The sequence below is a fragment of the Symphalangus syndactylus genome, chromosome 16 (assembly GCF_028878055.3).
Source record: "Symphalangus syndactylus isolate Jambi chromosome 16, NHGRI_mSymSyn1-v2.1_pri, whole genome shotgun sequence".
NCBI classification, from domain to species: domain Eukaryota; kingdom Metazoa; phylum Chordata; class Mammalia; order Primates; family Hylobatidae; genus Symphalangus; species Symphalangus syndactylus.
In genome coordinates this window covers 33,835,008-33,841,486 of record NC_072438.2, presented here as the reverse complement: position 1 = coordinate 33,841,486, position 6,479 = coordinate 33,835,008, and the positions used below count along the sequence as shown (strand labels likewise).

Sequence of the window (6,479 nt, the reverse complement as noted above, 5' to 3'; positions counted from 1 at the left end):
CTAAACTAAGGGTACATATTTTCTTCTGACAACCATATTGGGTTGCAATATGGAAATGAAACATATCAAATTTGCTACATTAGCATACTCATAAGGTCTACAAACATCAAGGACTTTTCACACACACACATACATATATATTTTTTTTCTTTTTTTTTTTGAGACGAGTCTCACTCTTGTTTTCTGGGCTGGAGGGCAGTGGCACGATCTCGGCTCACTACAAGCTCCGCCTCCCGGGTTCAAGCTTCTCCTGCCTCAGCCTCCTGAGTAGCTGGGATTACAGGCACATGCCACCACGCTGACTAATTCTTGTACTTTTAGTGGAAACGGGGTTTTGCCATGTTGGTCAGGCTGGTCTCAAACTCCTGACCCCAGGTGATCCACCCGCCTCGGCCTCCCAAAGTGCTGGGATTACAGGCATGAGCCAACATGCCAGGCCCACATACATGTTTGTTTAATGCTGTGTCATTCAATTTTTATATGCTTCAGATTCTACTGTGAAGATTAGTAAATGAATATTGTCCATTATATTTACAATAAAATTTTGGTATTACATTTGGAATACGACACTAAACAACAAAAATTTTAGATAAAGGTTTTTGCTGCATTACTTGGACAGAATTCCCCTCAGTACAAATTTCCTAATGAAAAGGTTTAATTTTTCTTGAGTGCTTTCACATATTCAAACAAGAAGTCATTTTCTAGTAATTTCTGACATTCTTTGCTTTCTCTAATTTTTAAAAGCTGAACACAAATTTGACAGGTGTATGAAGGCTTCTAACATTCAGGATATGGAAAGACCTTTCGGCCTTGTGTGAATTCTCTGATGTTCAGTGAGAGCTGATTTTTCACAGGTTTTCCCACATTCACTATATTTATAGGGCTTGTCTCCCATGTGAGTTCTTTGATGGACAATGAGATTTGACTTCACACAGAAGAATTGTCCACATTCATGACATACAGGATTTCTCTCCTGTGTGTGTTCCCTGACGGACAGTGAGGGCTGACCTGGGGCAGAAGGATTTCCCACGTGCTTTGCATTCATAGGGCTTCTGCCCTGTGTGAGTTCTGTGATGTTCAGTGAGGTTTGACTTCACACAGAACATTTTTCCACATTGCTTACAGTCATAGGGCTTTTCTCCTGTGTGTGTTTGCTGATGGTTGGTAAGGTGTGGTTTCTGGCAAAAGACTTTTCCCCGTTCGGTACATTCCTAGAGTTTCTCTCCTGTGTGTGTTCTCTGATGCTGAGTGAACTTTGACTTCTCCCACAAGGTTTTCCCACATTCACCACATTTGTAGGTTTTTTCTCCTGAGTGAGCTCTCCAAAGCTGAGTGAGATGTAACCTCTTGCTGAAATTATTCCCATTTTCATTGTGGTTAGAGGGCTTCCCCCGGTGTGTACTATCTGATGTTTAAAGAGAGTTGAGTTTTCCCAAGTTTTGTCACTCAATTTATATTCATGGGGAATCTTTCTAGTGTAAGCTCCCTGACGGATCATGAAAGTTGAACTGTCACAAAAGATTTCCCATATTCATTGTATTCATAAAGATTCTCCCTTATAGGCCGGGCACGGTGGCTCACACCTGTAATCCCAGCACTTTGGGAGGCTGAGGTGGGTGGATCACTTGAGGCCAGGAGTTTGAATCCAGCCTGGCCAACAAGGCAAAACCCCATCTCTACTAAAAATACAAAACAATTAGCCGGGTGTGATGGCATGCACCTGTAGTCTCAACTACTCAGGAGGCTGAGGCAAGAGAATATCTTGAACCTGAGAGGTAGAGGTGGCAGTGAGCAAGATCCCGCCACTACACTCCAGCCTGGGTGACAAGAGCAAAACTCTCTGGAAAAAAAAAAAAAAAGATTCTCCCTTATAAGAGTTCTGTGATCTGATGTCCAAATCTAAAATCAATACAGAAGGACTTCTCACAAATACTGCCTCCATATGGCTCCATTTCCAAATGAGTTGTTTGAGCTTTCAACAGTGAAAGTTCTTCCACATGCATTATATTTAGAGTGTCTCTCCTATCCAAGATTAATTCCTATTTGTAAAAAAAAGTCTGCCTCCTCATGCAAGCTTTGTCCATTTTTATTATACTCGAAAAGTTGGTCAAAAATTGGCTGAGTGGGAGCCTGGTGATGACTAATGACATCCCTCTTTTGATCATATTTATACAATTTCTCTCCGATAGGAATTTTCTCAAGCCTAATATCAAGGAGCAATTCCTCACGTACATTAAATGTATCAGGCTTCTTTCTGGAACAGTTCTTTTGATCAATAATTAAACACAAAGTATTTTTCAAACTCATTTCACACAAGTCACATATTTTATAAGGAAATTTTCTTGAAGAAACAGGGTTTGTACCCAGATTGGAAGTTTTTCTTACTCTATTACCACTTTTTATGCTTATTGTTTTGTTTTTGGTGAACACAAGCTCCCAAAAATACTTATCTTGGTTTTCCTGGCTGCTCTCTGACAGGTCATCAACTTTCCAGTCCGTTTCTGGGTGGCACTGGCTTGGAAATCCTCCCTCTAATATTCAGGAGCCCCTTGCTCTCTCTTGAAGATAACTTCCGGCTTAGTAATGCAACACCTGGCTGAGACCAGATTGCTGTAAGTTTCCAGAATCACATCTCTGGACACCATCTTCTGAGCAGGATCCAGCAGATACCACTCCTGCTGGGTAAAGTCTATGCATACATCCTTGAATGACACTTGTTCTGGGGATTTGTTCATTTTCTGTGTAGTAGAGGAGAGAGAGGCCTCCATGTGTTGCTCTGATATATGTTGAGCTTAGAAATGACCCTTTTCAATGAGTGAATGTAAATTTATTTCTTATTGATTTACTTCCAATTTAGGTTCTCTCTCTTAAACTTGTTCCAGATCTTTCACCAGCACACACACTTCAGTGGCTTCAGGATCCCACCACTCCCTTGTCATGTGCGACCAGAGGCCAGGGATTGTTTCCCAAGAGGGACTGGAGGCTGGGGAAGGATGAGCCGGGAAGTTGGGGGAAGCCAGGGATGCACATGCATATCATAGAGTTTTTTTCCCCAAAGCCCCAAAAGCCAGCCATGCAGAACATGCTGTGAAATTGCAAAGCTTGTTTGGCCGGCTTTAGCCCATCAGCCCTGCCTGGGCTATAGAAGAAGAGAAGAAAGAGATGAGGAGTCCAGTGAAGAGTAAGAAGCTGTTGGGGTATGCCATGGGGGTGCTGGGCATTTCTGTGCCCACTATATAGGGATAGGGAAGGGAGCGTGTTCCCTTCACCTGGAACCTAGTGAGGAAAGTGTTTGGAGAGCTGCTTGCAGAGATGTGTAAGAGACTCCTAGAGCTTGGGGCTGGGGGGACAGGGACCAGTTTGAGACTCTCAACGAGAAGAGTTTGAAGGAGGGGGGCTGGGCCAATCACCTTTCTCTGACAGTAGAGTGGAGACAAGTGGTGGTTGTCTGAGCAAGCTGCATGTTGACGATAGTGAACCCCTTGGATGTGACTTCTGGAAGGAAGCCAGCCTACAGTCACCCTCAAAGGGAGCTGGCTCAACAATCTTCTCATGGGGGAAGAGGGATTCTACCTTGGTAAGAGTTCTTAGTTGCAGGTGACAGAACCACTGCCAATCAGCCTAAATAGAAAGGAATTTATCAGAGGGCATTAGTGACTTAACAAAATATTGGGAATAAGTTCCTAGTCTGCTCTCCAAGGACCAAGTGTCAGAACCTCACCAGAGAGACTGTCCTGAGAAGGGAGCTGATGCCGGCCCTCCACTGACTGACTCCAGGGCTGAGTGGCACCTGGAGACACCCACACCAGCATTATGGAAGCCACACCCACCTATGGACACACCCACCAGCACCGTGGAGGCCATGCCCACCTGCCTGTTTGCTCACGTTTAACTTCAGTGTGAAAGGTGAAAGCCTCACACGGTGCCTCTGATTTGCAGAATCTTTGTCACTTGTTCATGCCCTGCACTAAGAGAACTGGAAAATGTTGTGTTTCCGGTTATTCTTTGGGAAGCTGAGTTCATACTGTTCATGCATGCCAAATTATAAGAGGATGCACAAAGGACAGTTGCCCACTTATCCTGATGGGCAGGTTTTGGCTGCTGGAAGTCAGAGCTGAGTGGAGAGTCCTAAGCGGCTAGCTGAAGGACAGGAATCTAACCCTATGTCAAAAGGGTTAGATGTGGAGGTGCCCAGCAGGAGGTTTTCCAAAGAGACAGCCACAGAGCTACAGGACAGTAAGAGTCTGTAGGGGACATTCGCCATGCCACAGGGTGCCAATGCCCTGAGCAGCTTCTCCTTTCAAGTAAGTATTTTCCTCCATCCCCTCCCCCTGTCCCCCTGGGCTGGACCCCAAAGGTCCATAATCAGAAACTAATGAATAGGGTAGGAGATGGAGTAAGAAGTACAGAGAAATTGAAATGTAAGAAGTACAGAGAAATTGAATTGTAAGAAGTACAGAGAAATTGACCCCCTTGCCTACTGCAGGGGTCAATTTCTACTGTGTTGGGGGATGGGTAAGTTTTAATTAGGGGAGGAGCTTGCAGTTTTGATTATTTGGTTATTACACTGGATGGATCTCCTTAATGTTTGAACATGATGTGAAGACCTTTTTATTATCTAAGAATGATGGAGAAAGCTATGGGATCTCACTTAAGGTTTCATCCCGGAGTAGGGAAGAAGAGGGCCAAAGAGTACATTGATTGGGCAGTGGGAGAATGAATAAAATGATTCTGTCTGCTTTCTGGCAGGTTTGGTTTATTCAATCAGTTGGTTATAAGAATTATTTTTATAAAGATATATTTATTGTTGATTCAACTTTAATCAAGTTTTTTTTAATAGTGTCAATTGAGAATACAGGAGGAAATATATATATATATATATACATATATATATATATATATATAAAAAGGAGGGTGGGCAGGCACAGTGGCTCACGCCTGTAATCCCAGCACTTTGGGAGGCCGAGGCAGGTGGATCACTTTAGGCCAGGAGTTTGAGACCAGCCTGGCCAACATGGTGAAACCCCATCTTTTCTAAAAATACAGAAATTAGCTGGCATGGTGGCCATGCCTGTAATCCTAGCTACTTGGGAGGCTGAGGCACAAGAATCATTTCAACCTGGAAAGTGGAGGTTGCAGTAAGCCAAGATCACACCACCGCACTCCAGCCTGGGCAACAGAGCAAGACTTTGTCTCAAAAAAAAAAAAAAAAAAAGAAGAAGGCAAGAGAGATATTCCTAAATTCTTGTTGCTGGTGTTTTTAATCCCTTCTGGCTAGTGAGGAAGAGTAAGAATGAGGGATCAGGCAATATTGCTCTCCTCATTTTACAAAACACAGAGAGTTAGGCAAACTTGCCCGGAAGCCATGCAGCTTGTAAGTGGGGGAGTGAGGGTTTATTTTCAGGCAATCTGGCTCTAGTGCAGACTTTGTTTTTTTGGCTTGGAATTCTGTCATTTTTCTCAGTATAGTACAGACTCCTAACCACCATGCTTTGACATCATGGAATGCACCAAGGCTGAATTAAAAGGCAAAGGGAACTGCCCACTGATTCTCAGCCTTCCAGAAAGAGAGTGGGAAGTCTTCTCTCTTCTGTCCCTTCTTCTCTTGCCTACCTCTGCGATTTTCTCCCACCCCGTGGGAGGGCTCAAGGAGAATCATCACTTCCGTCTGAGCCCTGGATGCCATTCCGCATTCTTCCTCTAGGAGTTTGATCCAAATAAACCCTCTCTACCATGTCTTCAAAACCACCTCCTACTCTGATTTAAGAGCTGGCGGCAGAAAATGTCTTAGAGGACAAACTGTCTCCATGGCCCATTTTGCCTGGAGAAAATGTCATCTGGGCTGCCACATTGGATGAGGAGAGACACAAAAACGTAAACGGCTCAACAGAAGAAATAACAAATAATTTGCTGAGGTTAGCTGGTGGGGAAGAGGAGGGTCTTCACACATTGCACAATGAAGCAGGAGCCCAAGTAGGAGGAAGAACCAAAGGGAATCTTCTTTTTCTTTTTTGAGACAGAGTCTCTTTCTGTTGCCCAGCCTAGAGCACAGTGGTGCGATCTCAGCTCACTGCAACCTCTGCCTCATAGGCTCAAATGATTCTCTTGTCTCAGCCTCCCAGATAGCTGGGACTACAGGTGTGCACCACCTTACCTGGCTAATTTTTGTATTTTTAGTAGAGATGGGGTTTCACCATGTTGGCCAGGCTGGTCTCGAACTTCTGACCTCAAGTGATTCTCTCACCTTGGCCTCCCAAAGTGCTGGAATTACAGTTGTGAGCCCCCACACCCGGACCCAAAGAGAAGCATCTGAGGGCCACGTTGGACAAGGCACTTTGAAGAAAGAGACTCACATTCAGTGCTGCGGTTTTCTATAACAAGCTACGCTATAATATCCGCTGTTTCCCAACCCTTGCGTGAAGTCTGCTGTGTGTTGTCTTGAACTGGTGGCACTTTGAGAAGCAAAACGTTTGAAGTGG

At 44.3% G+C, this 6,479-nt stretch overlaps 1 pseudogene; it reads right to left on the bottom strand.

Moving 5' to 3' along the window:
- Nucleotides 1-784: 784 nt before the first annotated feature.
- On the bottom strand, nucleotides 785-2,735 carry LOC129464611 (zinc finger protein 248-like; annotated as a pseudogene).
- Between the last annotated feature and the right edge of the window lie 3,744 nt (nucleotides 2,736-6,479).